This window comes from Eptatretus burgeri, chromosome 10, assembly GCF_056783735.1.
Source record: "Eptatretus burgeri isolate ZD-2024b chromosome 10, Ebu_testis_v1, whole genome shotgun sequence".
Classification (NCBI taxonomy): domain Eukaryota; kingdom Metazoa; phylum Chordata; class Myxini; order Myxiniformes; family Myxinidae; genus Eptatretus; species Eptatretus burgeri.
This window is the reverse complement of record NC_140970.1, coordinates 29,122,701-29,141,850: the sequence shown is the minus strand read 5'-3', so window position 1 is coordinate 29,141,850 and position 19,150 is coordinate 29,122,701. Positions and strand designations below refer to the sequence as shown.

The 19,150-nt window shown below is 44.4% G+C and overlaps 1 protein-coding gene across 10 annotated transcripts in view; it reads right to left on the bottom strand.

The window, feature by feature from the left end:
• LOC147018191 (splicing regulator ARVCF-like) overlaps positions 1–19,150 on the bottom strand; it is a 163,196-nt gene that overhangs the window by 112,109 nt on the left and 31,937 nt on the right. The window contains exons 1-2 of one of the 10 annotated variants that reach the window (XM_085897642.1): positions 7,254–7,325; positions 208–341 (exon numbers count right to left, since the gene is read on the bottom strand). The exons of 7 other annotated variants lie outside the window; for them this stretch is intronic. The gene's annotated coding sequence lies outside the window, so the exon portion shown is untranslated. Of the gene's footprint in view, positions 1–207; positions 342–7,237; positions 7,343–19,150 lie in introns of those variants that run through there. 2 more of the 10 variants (XM_085897646.1, XM_085897648.1) reach the window with 2 other exon arrangements.

Here is a 19,150-nt window from a genome sequence, read left to right as displayed (position 1 = left end):
CCAAAAGTATTTATCCTAATTAGAGTAGTACAGGGACATCCTGTCTTGCCAGCATGTTCGTGCAGGAGTCCAAGATGTGATTAGGTCAGAAATGCAGGGAGAAACCCATTTATGTTTGGTTTAAAACATCATCAGGGATATTTCAATATCTGGTGTATTGGGAATCATGCAGCGTTTTGAGGATATGAGTAATGTGATAAAACTTACAAGTTTGCACTACGAGCCTCCTGACATATGTGTGAGTTGTAAGGAGTCGAGATGAGAGACAAAGCTTGAACCAAGAATGCCAATCCAAAGCTCTCAGCAACATAGACACCCCCCACAAAGAGGCTGAAGCACATCTATATAGAAGAGACAGGAATTCAGAATTGCAAAAGACAGCACATCATCAGGTTCAATGGACTAATCGATGTCGGTACCATCAGCGTAACTGTGAAAGGCGATATTGAAATTCCATAAATACTGTATGTACAAAGCGGATAAAGAGAAAACAAGTGTGGGACAAGAGACAGATCCCTAGAGAAAACTATTAGAGAGACAAATTCCGGCTGATTAAGAGCCAGCAATGTTTACCACGGATGTACCATCTGCAAGACAAGATTCAAACCATCTAAGAGCAGGTCATAAGATGAGGATGCCAAAACGGGTATGAAGATGCTCAAGCGGGATATTCTGGTGAAATCAATCAAAATCAGCCAATAAGTCAAGAAGTCCAAAGAAAGTAGCTGGTCCTTGGTCCACTTTGCACAAAAAAAAAACTTGCGCCTTCTCGGTGTTACGTAACCATTAGGAGGAAAGTCTCGGTGCTCGGTTACCATTTGAAAACAGACTGAAAGGGCTATAAAAGAGAATATTGGTTATCGATATTCCAGAAGCTAATTGGTGATGGCACATTTGAAAATCTTGGACATTAAAGTTTTAAGGGGAAGCATCTCTAATTTTGAATGTAGCCTGTATCTACTGAAGATTTCTTCAAGGTGGGGATTGCATACAGATCATTTCAGTGAGGGTGGAACCAAAGACAATGCAGCAGTGAAACATATCAAACTGCTCTAGATGTACCAATATTAAAAAAATATAAATGGCAAAAACGCAATGTATTCAAACACGAGCCAGAGTTCCTAAATCTCTCAATTCATTCCTATTTGTTCATTCCTAATTGTGCCTAAGAGTTGCTCCACCACCCAACTGTCAGTCAGTTCATACCCTCAGTCACCTTGCTCTTCCATGAATTTGAATATTGTGGAGAAAAAAAAGAAGAAAAAAAAAAGTGTTATTTCAAATAACTGTAATTACCTCTGCCACCAAAGGCATAGACTCCTATAGAGAAGGACTGGAACGTCACGATCTCGGGGTTTGTAACTTGAGTCTGAAGGATTAACTTGAGGCCGGGGCTAAAATGACTTCTGGAAGGGCTAGAGACACGATCTCAGGATCCATATAGGGGTTTTTGAGGACGGAGAGTTCAATAGTGTCATTTTCAACACCACCTGAGGTCATCTTCAAGGTCAAAAGGTCATATTTCAAGGGCAAATTACTGAATTTTGGTATTTTTTGCCCGTTTTTGTGTCTAACTCATAGAGGAAGACTTTTGTAAAGTCGATGACAAAACATGACATTGTGCACCTACTGCACCTACTTGCTGATTTCTATCATCGTTAACTAATGTATGTTTTGTTTGTTTCTCTTTCAGAAACTGTCCAGCTGGTGATCTCACAGGATCTTTGTGTTGTTTCCTGCTTTGGTGACAATATGCCACATCGTTGCAGCTGCTTTGGTTGTAGAGGAAACTATGATGGGACGCCTTATGTAAAGGTCATATCCTTCCCAAAAGATCCTGAGGAGAGGGAGAGATGGATATTGGCAATGCCAAATGAGAAAGAAAGCTTGAGGTGCTTAAAGGAGATACAGTATATATTAGTGAAACACATTTCAATTGTGATTGGGTGTCAGTTAGGGGTGGCAAACGACCCAAAGAACCCCCATCAATATTTCCTGGAGTACCAAAATCAGCTTTGAAGCAGGTGACCTCAGCCCCACGCCCATCATCATCTTCTATGTCAGAATCAAGAGCTAAGAAGATGCAGGCAGCTGATGAGGCTGCAGACAATATCCAAGATTTCGACCACTTCTGTGCTAAAATCAGCTCCTATTTTCCTGGCTTTAACGTCATAAAGACCAGGAAAACCTTTACCGATCAAGAACTGATGCTACTGGACAAACTGTCAAGCAGTTCTTTCATTTCCAACAAGTTCACTCACCTTTTGGATTTCTATTCTTGAATAGAGTTGAGAAAGATGGCATTGAGGTGCCCAAATGACTTTTTCCTTTTCAGAAGAACAGCCTGCTCTCAAAATGGTCCCAGATTAGATCCATAACTGACCAGGTAAACATCTATGAATGCACTAGCAAGGAAATTCTTCAGCTTGTAATAAGCCAGCTCTGTTGGATGACTGAGGCAAACGAGCTTCCTCATTTCACCTTCCTTCTGTCGCAGCTGCATCTTGTGTTCAAACCTCTTGATCGTCGCCAATTTGATACTGATACGATGATTTGCGCAATGCAGCTTCACAACATATTTAGCCAAATTATATCTACCTGCGCATGGCAAGGAGGTGGTGGTCGTAAGCTGAAGCTAACTCAGCAAACTGCTGAAGCCTTCACTGTGTCCACACGTAATAATGTGGATGCTGCCAAATTGCTTCTGGCAGAGAGTCTTTGACTACGTTCTTCCTGCTATATTTGCAGATGAAGCCTTGGAAAAGTTTTTCGGCCAAGCCAGGCAAAGAAGCAGTGGAAACTTCCACATTGATGTAGTTGACATTATGGCTGCAGCTAAAATTGTAAATTTGCAAACACTCATTAAGCATGACATTATGCCCGAATCTAGTTCTCGTGTGATTGATTGCGACAAGAACTGTACAACTTCCATAAATCCAGATGAGCGGAGTGAACTCATTGACGAGATTACTCCTCAAGACACTCAGGATCTCTTGGGGTCTGACGATGCCCTTAAGCATAAAGTAGTTTATTTGGCCGGACACCTTGTTCATAAATATGGCGATAGCATGAATATGGAGGACATCATTGATGATGAAGATGGTAACGAGGTGTCATCTGAGTTTCTAGATAATTTGAACAGAGGTGGATTGAGTGTGCTGACTATGTCAACCATCTTTTTTGTACATAATGCCTATAATTTGTATGACAAGACTAAAATGCGTTGCCGATTTCATTTTGCTAAGCTGTTATCCTCTGTCGATGCACCTTTAGCTAGTAGTAATGCTGCATGTACTACTTTAGCTAACATTCTATTGAAAGCTCATGTCCTCAATGTAAGTGACAAAGAAAAAGCTTTGGGATGCCTCAGGAGGAAAGAAAAGCTCTCCGACTAGTGATAGACATAGACATAGTTGTAATAGGCATAGTGTTGTGACATGCATATAATGTTTATGTTATACGATATATGACAATAAATATCATAGTTTGACAGCTCTACACACTTGCATCTTATTACAATCAGCCATCTCTCACCGTTCTCTCACCATTTATGAGTTAGACACAAAAACGGGCAAAAAATACCAAAATTCAGTAATTTGACCTTGAAATATGACCTTTTGACCTTGAAGATGACCTCAGGTGGTGTTGAAAATGACACTATTGAACTCGCCGTCCTCAAAAACCCCTATATGGATCCTGAGATTGTGTCTCTAGCCCTTCTAGAAGTCATTTTAGCCCCGGACTCAAGTTAATCCTTCAGACTCAAGTTACAAACCCCAAGCATGGGAGGTGTTCCAGTCCTTCTCTATAGGATTCTATGACCAAAGGTGATAAAACTTTGAACTATGAGCCTCCTGAAATTCCTTGCAACCAAAGGTGGACAGAGGTTATGCATTCACATGTTTGTCTGTCTGTGAGCAAGATATCTCAAAAACTTATGCACGGATTCAGATGAAACCTAATCGACAGGTTCCGTGTGTGACAAGAACCAATTGATTCAATTTTGGTGAAGATCGGGATACTATAATTATTTTAAGCAATTCTTCACCATTGAAATATGGGTCAAAAAAAACAAAAAACAACACACCGTAGAGCAAGGGTTCCCAACCTTTTTTTACTGGGGTCCCATTTCACATGTTCGTGGTCCCACCGAGTACCACTGTACCAAAATTCACCTAAAATAGTGTTTATTTGCGATACAGATACGACAATGGGGAGTTAAACAATACGAACAATTCACAACTATGACATTGAGCAATCTGATCTGAACAAAAGAATGATACAGTAAGTACCTATTTGATTGTGTAAAATGTCCAGTCAATGGGATGGTTGAGCCTGTTTCTTGCTAACAAGCAGGTCGATGTCAGGCTTTGTTATGGATAAAGCGCACCGACCATCATGTTCAACATCCAGTAGGGATCTTTGTTTTGTTTTTAGAATAACGACTGACGAGAACCCAGCTTCACACAGCCATGTAGATGGGAATACTATGAGCGAATGAACAGCCAGGGCAGCTAGCTTAGGGTAAGACCCCAACATTCCACACCAGAAGTCTGCAAGATTCATCTCGTCAAACTGATCTCGGGCTGTGGAGTCGTTCTGGAGATCAATCAAGCTTTCCTGCAGTCCTGTTCCAGGTGGCAAATCCAATGCATTCATGCGAAATGGGTTGCGAATCATTTTCAGATCCAGTGCCTTGAGATCCAGAAAAAAAGAATTTAATTCCTCATCCAAATAAGCGAGGTGATCTTTTACCAGTTGTATGAACTACCTTGGGGGATTCTTTTCACGCTTCTGAAGAATATCGGCCGTGAAAGAAAACATGACCACCACTCCCGCTTCGACATTCGTCTTCCACAGACGGAGTTTTTCCTGAAATCCCTTGACCTTGTCTATGAAGTCGATGATAGTCGTGCCAGTCCCCTGAAGAGACTTGTTCAGGGCATTTAACCGAGAGAAAATGTCGACCAAATAAGCCAGGTGCAATGCCCAGTCGGGGTCGTTCAAAGCAGCGACGAAATAGAGTCTTTGGTTTTCCATCGTTTTCGAAAAATTCACGAAGCTCAGCTCGCAGTTCAGACACGCGCTCCGCCATATTTCCAAGGGATAACCATCTCACCTCAGTGTGGAATAAAAGAACTTTATGGTCGGAGTCGAAATCCTCGCAAAGTTTCTTGAAAAGTCGCGAATTGAGAGCCTGGGATTTCACATGGTTCACAATTTTGATCATGGTTGAGAGAACGTCAGTCAATCGCTTTGGGAGTGCCTTGGCTGCGAGTGCGTGGCGGTGGATCGTACAGTGTAGGTCGCGCACTTCAGGAGCAACTGCCTTCACAAGCATTTGGAAACCTGATCTGCACCCCAACATAGCTGGAGCACCATCTGTAGTACAGCCTTTCAGATCAACCCATGACAGCCCAACTTGATCAAAGACGGAAGACACCTCTTCGAAAATGTCCTTTGCTTTTGTTGTGGTTTTAAGCGGGCGGAAAAATAGTATTTCATCCTTGAACTTTGCTTTATGCACGTACCGAACGAACGCTAACAGTTGGGCACAATTTGCCACGTCAGTTGACTCATCCAATTGCATAGAAAATCCGCATGGAGATGCCTTGAATTCTGCCACCACCTGGTCACGAATATTGGTTGACATTTCTTCAATCTGCCTCTGAACTGTGTTGTTTGACAACGAAAGAGGATTGAGCTTCTTGGCGCTTTGTTCTCCCAGCATGAGACGTACGATATCCTTTTGTGGCGGGAAGGATGAGGCTTTCACCGACGGTGTGAGGTTTTTTCTGTTCTGCAATTCGCAGTGTAACTAAGTGGGATGTCTTTACGGCTGCCGTGGACTGCTGTTGAAAACTGCCGCTGCCGTCGAAGCGTGCTCTTTTCATGGCATTTTCCTTCCGACGAAAAAAAATCATGGTCCTTGTCGCCGTGTTCAGGATGAACAGAATCAAAATGGCGCTTCAATAGACTTGGCTTCACAGATTGATTGCCGAGAACTTTTCCACAAATCACACATTGTGGAGCTTCTAATTCACCTTTTTGGATGGAAGTGAAGCCTAACTTGAGATAACTCTCCGAATATTTTCGCATCGACATGATGCTGGTGAACGATAACGGTAACAATAAGCCGGGCAAAAAGCAATGATGACAGTGTGGCGTGTAGAGACAAAACGAATAATAAGACTTGTGCACAATGGCCGATAACAAACAGCTGTCAGTGTACAGCCGCTTTCGATATAAATTTAATTGTTGTGCACAAGCTGCATGAGAGAGAAGTAAAATAAAAATAATTTTAAAAAAAGCACGCTGCCGCGTACCACGCCACATACCACCGAGAAAGTCCAAATGTACCACAGGTTGGGAACACCTGCCGTAGAGCACAATATCTCGACAAGAAAAAGACGTCATGCAGAGCACGATACATGCAAAATCCACCCTTCTCTCCAAAGGTTGCCGTGGATACATCAAATTGCCCATTTCATTAAGATTGAAATTGACAAACTTAATCAAAGCTCGGGTTAATCAGATTAAAATTGACAATTTGTCAGAAGAAATTTGATTATTTTCGACGTTTGACCTCGAGTTGACCTTTTAACCTCAAAAATAGTTTGGTTTCCCAGTTCAGTGATGCCACGTGCAAATCTTGTTCAAATTTCAAGTCGATCGGATGTAAATTGACAATTTTAGAAATTTGACCTCAAGATGACCTTTGACCTCGATATCAATTGGCTTCTCAGTTGAGACTACCTCTACAACTTGGTAAAGTTTTATGACAATCGGTTTAGAATTGTGACCTGTAGGCGATAAAGAGACAGACAGACAACAACAAAATTGACTGACCAAATATACTTGAAAAATCTTCGATTTTGCAAGTAATAAGTTGTAGATGGATTAAGACAAAAAAAAAGAATTGGTGGATGAGATGAGAGATGAACAAGAGCAAGCCGATTAGATTTTGCTTCAGGTCTGGATGCAGATCTGGCCCATTAGTGGGAAACAAAACGTAAACTGTTCAGTCTGGCGTAGGTGTGTGCTCCACCGAGTTCCATTCGAGTCAACATTGTATCCATAGCCTCAATCCAACAGCAAAAACATCATGATTTTATGTGTAGTTTAAAGAAAAATCCAATGCACATTAAAGCACCAAAACCTGAGCGGCACCAAATTACACTTTTAAACAACTTGCAGTAAAATAAATGTGAATCACAAGTCCACAGAAATAGCTCACCATGATACATTTGTACCTGTAATAGCAAACAATTGAAAAATTCTTCAGCAGCTGACTCATCAGGCTCCGTCCACGTGCCACGCTCTCACCGTCATCTCCCGAACCAACGCCCGTCTCTGCACGCCCAAATCGACATGACCGCTCCGCTTGGAGGCCTCAATCACTTCACCAATCCTCTTAGAGGTCTCAAGCACTTGACCGATTTCTCTTACAAGTCTCAAGCACTTCTGCACCACACCAATTTTCCAACATATATCCTGCTCCTCACTCAACTACTGTATTGCTTGCTGGTACACTGCAACCCCCACCCCCAAAACCACAAGTATATGTGGAAAACTCAAGCCACAACCCTCTTTCAAACAATTCACAGGGAAATTCATCATCCACAGTAGGTTCAGCTCGACCAACCTATACGACTGTGCTGACTGTCCTCGAGAGCCGATACATTCAAATTTCATTATTGGATGCTTGCATAAACTGCTGATGGCACAGTCTTGAAATGTTTCAATCTCGATTCAATCTTTGAACCATGGGCAGCAACATCCTCTTTAGGAACAAAGATGACCTTTATACCAAAAAGACATGTTCATTAGCCCAATAACAGAGCTGAAATGGTGTCAAAATCTGCCCCTGTTCAGTTGCCTGTAAACTAGCACGTGCGACCAGACGTTTGATTGTGCCACCGATTCCGTCACACGGACTTTCATCATGACTAGTAGCGAAGAAATTATTGTCAGCTGTGATACCAGTCTGACTGGTGGAAACAGGCTGCAAAAAATTTTGAAATTTTTATTTTCACAAGCTGCCCCATCACTGAAATAGTGGATGTGTTTGACTTTGATAGTTTCAGTTTATAAACTTGATAACATCAATGAACTTATGAACCCGAGGAAAAAATTCAAAAAGTTACAACTATAGTACATGAGAGTTGTACTCTCATAGACTACAGTAGTCTGCAGAGAATTACTACAGGAAAGGAATGTTATTTTTGCCTGGGCTGTTATCACATTGTGATCTTGGTCATCACTCATGATGCAGGCACTTAATACTGTTGCGGATCCGGGGTGGTGGGATTCTCACCCGACTCTTGGCGCCACCCTCACCACCGCCGTCTCCGGGGTTTATAATGCCGGCCGGCTCAGCACAGGCCTCGGGTCACGCGTCTTCAATTGTGATACCAACGTAATCCTTGTACCTTACCAGTTGGGGAAATAGAACCCCGGTTTACAGACTAGTTGCGTCAAATGCCGAGTGTTTTCTGCCAGTCTGTAACCATTTGTGTTTTATATGCCAATCGAACGGATCGTTCCTCGACGCAACACGAATTAATCCATAGCGGCAACTTCATACGAACCAACCAGATTTATTGGGGAACATCAGGGAACACGACACAAGCAAAACATTCACGACAATGCTTTTATTAACAATCTTTAACCCGTTCTTAAATAGGGAACTACGGACTACAGGTTTTGAGGGGGTCCCTACCGAGATATTCCTTATGCAACACGTGCAGACAGACAGACAGAAAGACAGCATGCATGCAAGACAAGACAGAGTACTTGGTGATGTTTCATGGACGAGAGGACAGTGTCAAAAGCACGAATGTCGCTCACAACAGGCGGATGGCCACGGATTCGAGCCCCAGCTCGAGCGCGCGGCAAGATGGCGGCGCCGCACTCTTTCCTTTCCGCACCGCACGCGGATTCCGCGCGCTCTGACCCCACATAAGGTCGACGATGGGCCTCAGCTGATTTCTCTCAAGGTTCAGCATACAAATCCAGGCATGGCCTGTTCACCAGACAAGGCCCAAATTGAGGTGCTGGGCTCCGGCAAGCGGATCGGCAAACGTGTCGAGTCGTTGGTGTCAGCAGGGACCATCAGAGGCTCCGTCCTCTCAGTTTCTTTCTATAGAATCGCCTTTTCTTTCCTTTTCCACACTCGCCTCTCAAAGCTGGCTGCCGTCTCTCTCACGGCAGAATCACCTCCTCATAAGAGTAGATCGCCGACTCGACGTGCAGGCCGACTCTCCCACTGCCCCAAAAAGACAGACTCGACGTGCAGGCCGCCTCTCTTACTGCCAAAAATGCACACTCGACGTGCAGGCCGCCTCACCCGGCAGATCCAACACTGTGCCTCCTTCCTTCGCTCGCTTCGAAAACACGAGCGCGCCTCGAGAGCGACTGTTTCCACACACTGAACCTTTTTATGAAGCCTTCGTTCGCTCGCTTCGAAGCCACCCCGAGCACGCCTCGAAAACCCGACTGTTTTCCACAAACTCAACCTTTTTACGAAGCCTTCGTTTCTCTCTCGTTCGCTCCTTCGACACACGAGCACGCCTCTAAACCGACTGCAGTTTTGTACTTCTGCCAAACTGAACCTTTTCACGAGGTCTTCGTTCACTCGCTCCGAGCCACTGGCTCCTCCCCCTTTGCTTCACTTCCTCTTTTTGGCCACACCCTCTCAGCCGACTGGGCGGGGCCTATCGTCCGGAGAGGGGAGGAAGAAGAGGGAGCCCTTGGCACACCACCACTGTACAAACAATAAAAACATGCATCCTACACCTCCCGACACACATGTAACGTCCATTTTACCACACAACCGAGCTAAACATGCATTTAATGGGGATCTGAGCTAATCCTATATTTAGTAGTCCAAGAAGGGCCATTTCCGTTACAATACATTGAAGGGAAGCTGAATCTTTAAATCGATGATAAATTGCAAATGGATGCAGAGGGGCTAAAGCAAAAGCACCCTTTTCTGGTGTTGAACTTTGTTTTCCATCTTCCCTCACATTCACAAAATCTTTCATTCCTGGGCACATTCTAGAAAACTCATCATCAATATCGAAGCCTGTGACAATTTCAACCACTTCGGGTGATAGCGCCTTCTCCCCCTTCTTCGACAGCATAGCAAAAACACGACTGGTCTTTTTTAGTTCTCGAGCTCTCCTTACCACATATTCCGTGACAGCAAATATTTGAGCTGTTTTCTTTATAGACCAGCTCGGTGGAACCAGTGTTAACAATGAATTTTTTTTAGACGGCCGGCCAAGACTATCTCCGGGGTCTAAAAATTAGTCCCGTAGGCATTTCTTGTTAAAAGTGATTATGCATGTCCGAAAGTAAGATGATAGGGTGAAGCTTCAGAATCTGCCCCATACAATCTCGAACTTTAACCAATGAGGTCAAAGGTCAAGGTCAAATGCCAAATTCCTCATTTTTTGGTTATAGTGAATTTCGTTTCAGCATTGCCACATCTATATGCCTGTGTATGAATTATTTGCCTAGGCTACTGTCCTTTAGTCACAGCAATAAATTTAGACTAGAGATTAGCTTGAAAACATGAAAGGCCGCAATTGTAAAATGGCCATTTTCTCGAATTTCTGAAGATGGACGCATGTAATCTTCTCATGTGAGTTCTCAACTCGTAAGACGAACTCATGTGAGATCAAAACGTTGTATAAGAGAGTTGGCACATAAGAGAATGTTTGAAATATAATTTGCTCACCCATATAGCTGTAGTTAGTGGTAGTCATTATTGCAGTTGACAGTGTCACACCCGCATGCTGGGATACAGTTCTGGCGAGACTTGCTGCACTTACATGCACTCGTTCGACACTTGCTTTTACACGCACAAGTGACTAGTTCAGTACAAGAAGCTGGAATGGCGGGGAGTCGCATCCACACGATCTCAAGTCCAGAGTCTGTTAGCTTCCAGCCACCCGTCTCTTCTGGAGCTTCAACTGCTATCCGAGGTTTATCAGCCTGGTACCAGATTTTCGCCTGATGATTTGACCTGATATGATGGACCTCGAATGCGTCGAAAGTTGGTGGTAGCTTTTCGAAATCCCGGAGACCTTTTTCGAACATCTGGGATTTGGCAGAGAGCAGATCGTCAGCGTTGTCCACTCCATACAAATGGTACAGGAACTTTTCAGCCTCGTCAGTGGATCCATCACACCCAATATTCGCCAGTAGCTCCGGCTGTTCCACGTACACTTTCCAGCAGCTCCGGTTCCCGTATCAGTAGAACGAAGACGTCACATCACATCCGGTAAAGGCATGAAATCCGAGCAGATTGGTCCTGACAGGACGCGATAGCTTTTGTGCAATTGGTGCAATTTGGTAGTAGACACGTTTTTTGCTAGTCCCACTTTTCATCCACAGATCAACGTTTGCATCACCGAAGAAATGGATGAAGAGTAATAATACATCTGTATCCTTGCTCTCCACGACCACTCTCTTGTATTTCTCCCTGACGGTATGTGCTGCATGTGCGACCATGCACGTATCGGCCTCTTCATGGTTCGCGGCCAAATCATTAATTTGGCCACGTGTAGTTGACTTCACCATCTCCGGTTCAGCGAAACCTCCCCCTACAATCAGCTCGCAAGACTGTGGGTAATTCCGATCGGTCGAAATGAGGTACTTAGCGACGAATTTAGCGAGGTTAGCTTTGTTCTGGTCCAGACCTCTGGCAGTGGTACGTCTCCTCGATCAATGATTTTTTTCTGATTGGTCGCTTCTTCTGCCCACGTTTTGATCTAGTTGCTGATTTTATTGACCCTGTTCCGATGTACCGATCGCAGACTATGTCGATGCGAGTGAATGACTGGTGAAATAGCTTTACAATCCTCTCGTAATATGTACGACCAAGGTCAGCAAACGTGCGACAATGAGACGGCTTCCCCATCGCTTGGATCATGGCGTGACCATCGATGATGAGAGCTGACGGCTCCTGCAGGGATGGAATATTCGCTGGTGTTTCGATATCCACGTCGTTTGTCAGGATACGAAGCATATCAGCCTTGTTTGTCTGATTCATCTGTCCGTTTCTCTTGACTAGCGACGATGGAAGCGACGAAAATTCGTGCTGAAGAATCCTGGACATAGACACATCGTCCAGCTCTGGTTGCATTGAACAACCGATGTATGAGTTTTGCGTCTGCCTTGATGAATTTCTTCTCGGCTGTTGAGGTCAGAGCTGTGCTTTTGTAGAGATGAGCAAAGGATTTGGAATTGATCCTCGACAGCGCATCGAAGAAACCCGTCTCTCGAGTTACTAGCCTCTCATCCACAAAACTTTGTAACCTTCGAAGACCTCGCTCATAGGTTGACAACAGGGAAGATTGTATTCCCATCGTGGCGAGATAGTTTGTTGTCAAAGATACAAGTGTAGGTTCCTGCGATTCCTCCATCAGGTCTGGTGATTGTGCCGGTGGGAGTGTATCCGCTGCTTGGAAAATACGGAATCACTCAAACTGGTCCATCAGATTTTGAACATTGCCTTCATCATGCCTTAGACGTCCAGGCATAGCCTCCTTTCTCGTAGATATCGCCTCCTCTACGATCTCTTCATCGATCAGTTTTAGTAGCCATTTGGTATCAAGGGCAATTTAGGAGCGATCACACCACGTCAAGCAGAATCGATCCCTTGCAGTATCATTCCTGGTGATTCCGATTATGCCATCCGATATCTTACACATGCGGTTGATCCATTCTGAAGCTTGATCGACTGGCACAGATCTGAACGGACGTTTGCTGCTTTGTACCACAAAGTTCCCGGCGAGAAATGCACTGTATACATCAGGCGCTGTATTCTCCAACATTTTCATGTCGGAGAGATACGCCGGTCCCCATCTCGCATAATTTGTGTGGTCATACGCACACATAGCCACGGTAACATCTTTGCGAACAATTTTAGGTGCGCCTGCCAAACTCCCTCTCTATTCGCACGGATGAATTCCAAAAGTGTGCTGACCATTTTGATGCAAGTCGTCCAGAATTCAAAATTGGGATCAGTTGCGCGGCATCGGTCAAATTCGTCCAATTTCGTCAATACGTCTGATCTTTCGATGGTTTGTCTCAAAGCACAGATGGCATGGCTCAGTGCATCGGATTTGCAGAGACGACCATCTCCACTGTGACATTTGTTCCTAACTTCCTCAGCGCATGTCTTGATAGCCTCAATAAAAGCGATTGTTGCGATATCATGACTTTGCTCGAGCCACTCCATGAATTTGGTCCATCGGATGCGACACAATGCTTGGTATGTACAAATATGTCCATATACTCCTCGGTAGTATGGTTTTCCACCAGGTACGCTTGGTATCGTATTAGGAGCGAATAATCCCGCCTCGATCCAGATAACCTCCAGCCCTGCACTCTCATAATGCTGTCCATTAGCTTTGAGGTAATTGAAGAGAATGTGGAGGTGACCAAGGAGGCATATAACATTGCTGTATTTGGCGGGATCGTTCCATACGAGTTCTTTCATCCGACTGTCGAGAGGTTGGTCAGCAAAAATGACCATGTGTGTCTGTCCCACCTTTTCACTGATATTCATGAACTTGGTCATCACAGTTGTCATTGTGTCATCATTGTCTGCCGGTGCCTTCAGAATTTGGAGCATACCTACATTGGTGACAGGTGGGGCCCCATTCGTCACCAGACTGTTAAATGACGCCCATGGTGGCACAGATTGTGACTCACCACCATGTAATATTCTTGATAATGTCCATGCCAAGTCGTTGGACTTGCTGTTATGTGCATTGCCAGACTCTTGGAACCACGACTCTACGTTGATGGCGGCACCATCAGGAAAAGTGGGGGACGGACGAATACCAGAACGAGGTTTTGCGTATTCTAATATGTGCATCTTGCCGATTCGTTCCTGGCTGAGAGCTTTAGTACGACCGATATGCCGAGGTTCATCTCTGTGATAAACAGTTCCGTCATCTCGCTGCCACACTGCCATCTGTGTATAATGTGTAGTGTTGTTGCCGTCAATTGTTTCCTCAAGTATGTCAATATTGTCACATGAACTGAGGACCAGCCCTGAGGTCTCGAATGGGCGGATTACCTCGGGGATAAAGACTCCGTCGTTTGCGTCGGCCCTGTCGAGAATATCATTTGCGATGGACGTGTCAATGCGCCGGATTGTGTCGATGCTGATACAGTGACCACTTGCATGCAATAGATCCACCAAGGCCTCGGATCGTGTCATTTGATGTACTGTCATCCCTAATCCAATGTGTTTGGGTGTCAGCTTGCACCCCTGGGAAAGGCGAAAGATGATGTCCTGTGCGATATCACAGACGAAGCGGTCGAGCTCTGCACATGTATCAGCAGCTTCAGTATTATCCTCGATCGCAACGGCGAAAAGGACTCCGAGAAATATGTGCAACGATTGGGGGATGATCTCATTCACATGGTCTTGGTCGATTCCTCGCCATCCTAATTCGTGACCAGGGCGGCTATTGAGATCGTTGCGCAATTGGAGAGTAGAATGTACTATTTCCTGCAGTGGATTGCTGGCCATAATCGAAAAAAGTCATTACCATCATCAGAATCTTCCGAGTCTTCATCCCTGACAGAGATGTTGAAATGACACATTCATTCCTTTCACTGGGATACAAGAGCAACGAGGCTGTACGATTGAGGGGTCTAATGAAGCCAGCTCTACTCCCGAGTCTCTTAGACACCGGGTCAGTGAAGGTTTTCCTACGTGACAAATAGCTCCGAAGTATTTCCTGTCCTTTCACTTCACATAAATCCTGAAATCGCTTCCAAACCTCCCCCATATCGTATACATATCCACGTGAAAGCCCGTCACTCAGAATGTTACATAGGGTCGTCAGCTCCTTATCTTCACCTTGTCCAACATCCAGTCTTAGTTTCTCTGCTTCTCTCTCAATCACAGTAACATGAGCTGTGCCACATCAACGGCGATTCCCGTATTGAAATATCGTTCAGCCTCTTCAATCTATCAGATTCCTCTCCGAGGCGATTGCGTTCAGCGAGGACCGTGATCACCCTATTCTTACCGTCGTCTGATGCTTGGTGCGTTATAGCTTTCATTTCATCCATTGCCCCAAATTTAACAACGCAATTGTCGTAGATTTCACACAAAATGAAAGCAAAACAACGCAAAAGACGTGTAGAAAGCTCAACTGTTCAGCGCCATGTGGCACACACTGGCTACTTCCTCTTCAAGAGCGATTAGTAGACTGAGTGGAGCACCGTGGACATGGCCACGGCGCGTGCGAGGGACGCTTCTATTTCGTGATTTTTTGAGAAAATTGATTTGGTTGCACTTGGTATGGGGCAAATTCTCAACAACAGAGATATTTTCTACCTTTTGGCACCCCATACCAGTTTTTAACATGAAATGCCTGCGGGGTGTCACGATAGGTTAGGTTGGCCAGCGTCTATTTTCCCTACACGTGGAAATTGCACACTTTTGTTTCAGTTCATTAATAATGGTTTCCATATCATTGCGAGCCTGACACTTGTGTGATGGAATCTCTGCTCTAGAGCTCAATGTCTCCTTTGGGGAACGAAGCAGAGTTGCCATTTTTTTCTGACCCGATTGAGGGTGCTTTGTTAACTTTTGTTTCGGATAAGTGGGACGATCCACCGTTTTCTTTGAATGTAGTTTCAATGCGGAACAATTGACAATTGTGAAACTCATATTCAGGTCCTCCTGAACAAGCTCCAACTCCGCATCAGAAGTCCCAGGCTCGTCTTCCATCTCTGTTGTCAACGACTGACGCATCACATAGGGGGACACGCGCAGAAGGCTTGTTCTCCATCTCCATTGTCGACAATTCAGAGGGGTCAACTCAGGGGACACCTGCAGTGGTCTGGTCCTCATCTGATATTGACGATTCGGGTGCATCACTTGGGAGGGCAGGTAAAATAATCTCTATAGCATTTTTGCAATATGTGATGCACAGCTTTTCTTCAGGCTAGACATCTTTTCCACACCTCAAGAGATCCCTTGCTAATGCCACACTGACTGGTTTCAAAGGGCCTGGAAAATAAAAGAATGCGTATGTTCATGATGGGTGTCCTTTCTATGGCATGAAATCTGCCCAACCAATGCAAGATAACCCTGAGTGGGAGCCAAGTTTATTGGACACATCCCTGGAAACACACCATAATTGTGGATACCTTTGTTATCTTCACTCAGCTCAACGATGTGACGAAAGATCACAGATGAGTCAAAAGGAGATGAAAAATACACTTACTTTGTTCAGTGCTGCTCTCAGTTTCTTGCCAGATTTGTGGATCAAAAATGGATTGCAGCATTTCAATTGCCGAGCTTCGAATTTCGACGTTGAGAAAGTCACGGAGATGGAGACAAACGGTTGCATCTTCGACCTCAAATTGGGCCGTTTTAAAACCACTTATTCAGAACAACAGTCATTGTTCGTCTCCAAAAAGATGTGCTATTCTGATCAAGCCCCATTTACCAACATGATCCTTTTTATGACAGGCTGATTGCAGGGAAATACTAACAGCACAATTTCCAAGCTCGTCACTCTCAGCCATTCTGCTGACCACTCAACATCGACCTGTCTTGTCCAAAACTGAGACACAAAGGTATCACACTGACTATTATTTTAATAACAAGTTATTATTTACTGACAAAGGTACTATACATAGTGCCTGGAGAGCCTGAAATGTGCCTGCAGAGCAAGGAAATGTCAATTGCATTGGTTGATTTGACATAGAATGACCCAAGATTAATTTCCAAAAGTTCCCTAGAGAAATGTTCCTTTACATTCTGATTTCTTAGTTTCCATACTCTTCTCCTTGGAACCTAAGGTTTCCTCTCTTCACTGCTCCAACTTAACTTTACATCACACACTAGCAGCCTATGTTGTAAGGTACATTCTTCTCCACCTATTGTTTTCACATCCTGAACCAACTTCCGATCTAATCTCCGAGCTAGAAAGTAATCCTGATCTTTACACCCGCTGACTCATAAGTGATCAATCTGCTCGGCCTCTTCTTAAACATTGTGATGCAGACGACCATATCTAAAGCATCAACAAACTCAAGTATTCTTACATCTTCAGTGTTTCAAACTCCAAAACCTGACCCACCATGCACACACTCATATCCTTCTGGCAAATTTCCAAAATGTCCTTTCAAATCCCCTCCCATTGAACAGGTAATGTTTTAAAATATGACAGAAACCTCAATTTTAAAAACAAAAAGATAATTACAAGTCAAAGAGAGTACAACTTACCAAAATGGAGTGCCCTTGTTCTGCACTTAAACAGCCAGAATGATAAGAAAGCAGAAAAAGTGCATCGATTAGAGAATGAGCTGCCGTGTGTTACGTTTCGAGATCGAGAGAGAGACCGAGAGAGACCGAGAGAGACAGAGAGAGAGAGAGAGAGGCAGAGAGACAGAGAGACAGAGAGAAAGAGAGAGAGACAGAGAGACAGAGAGACAGAGAGACAGATCAAGAGAGAGACAGAGAGATCAAGAGAGAGAGACAGAGAGACCAAGAGAGAGACAGAGAGATCAAGAGAGAGACAGAGAGACCAAGAGAGAGACAGAGAGATCAAGAGAGAGACAGAGAGACCAAGAGAGAGACAGAGAGATCAAGAGAGAGACAGAGAGACCAAGAGAGAGACAGAGAGACCAAGAGAGAGACAGAGAGAGACAGAGAGAGACAGAGAGAGACAGAGAGAGACAGAGAGACCGAGTATGAGACCGAGACCAAGACAGAGAGACCGGCAGAGATATGGACACCCGCATGTAAAGGGGCAGAGAGATGAAAGAAAAATAATGTATAACGGTTTTACTCACGCAACTCCATGAAGCCACCTGGATAAATATAATTCACCCAGACATAATATCGGGCTTATAATATAATAGACGACCCGTGACGGGTTCCCGTTTTGACAGCAGTTGATAAAAAAAATCATAAAAAAAAGATAGCCCCAGCAAACTAATACCGCTGAAGTTGTTTGCATTGATCAAATTCTCCCGAAGAGTATTTGACTGAATCGGGAATTGATCGTTCAATAATTTTTTTCGTTGCCAGATTTTAACGAAACTTGATACTGCACACCGCAGGAGAATGGTGAGTAAGGTGGTCCTAAAAAATTTGCGCTATCGTGTACCATTTTGGCTGTATTTCGGGAACATACATACATAAAAGATGAGAGTTTTAGTAATATATAGATTGCAAAGAATGGAAGAATGAGGGGGGAGGGTGTAACAATGAAGACGTAATCACAAATGACAGCTATTTAATAAACTCCATCAACAATCATACATGCCCATGGACCAAACAACAAACGAGAACCTTAAATACTGAATCTTTAAGGCTTTCACTAATTCAACAGGAGGTAGACATGGGAAATCACAGGACATGAAATATCCCAGCCATACCCGGCGGGACACAGTAGGTAACAAAGAAAATAGCCAAGAGAGCATCCTTGCTGCAGTTGGGGCTTGTAGGGCAGAGGAGAAGTGTGGCTGGCTGGGTGGGGGGGAGGGGGGCGTGGCTTGGACACCAGCTTTGCATGTTTGAAACACAGGCCTCCACCGCTCCTTCGCTTCGACCCGCTGCACCCACCCTTTATCAGCTCAGGGCCCCCAGACAGACACATGCTGGTGACGCGGTTGCCCCCTCCCTCCCCGGCTGCTATTGGTACACACCTCAGGTGGAGGGTGGGGTGAACCCTCCCCCCCCCACCCCCAAGCGACCAAATGCAGGGTGGCATCATTGCTGACATTTTCATGCCAAGAAGGGGCATTGAGGCCTAACGATATGCTATAAAGACACAATGAAGATGGAAAACAGAGGATAAGAACATTAAATAAAGGAACATTTATAAAATACATAAAATTAACCCCAAGGAGGAGTAATTTCAACAATAGTTTGGTCTGCAAACCTTGAAAACTCCCAGAGAACGACAGAGACAGACACACAGAGACACAGACAGACAGACAGACAGACAGACAGACAGAGAGAGGGAGACGGTGTAGCAAAATAGGTTATATTCTGCACTGGATGCACAATGCAGCAGAACTGGCTTGAAACAATACACTGTCCAAAGTGGCACAGCAAGGCCCCACATTAGGTGGAGAGGAAATACATTCTGTT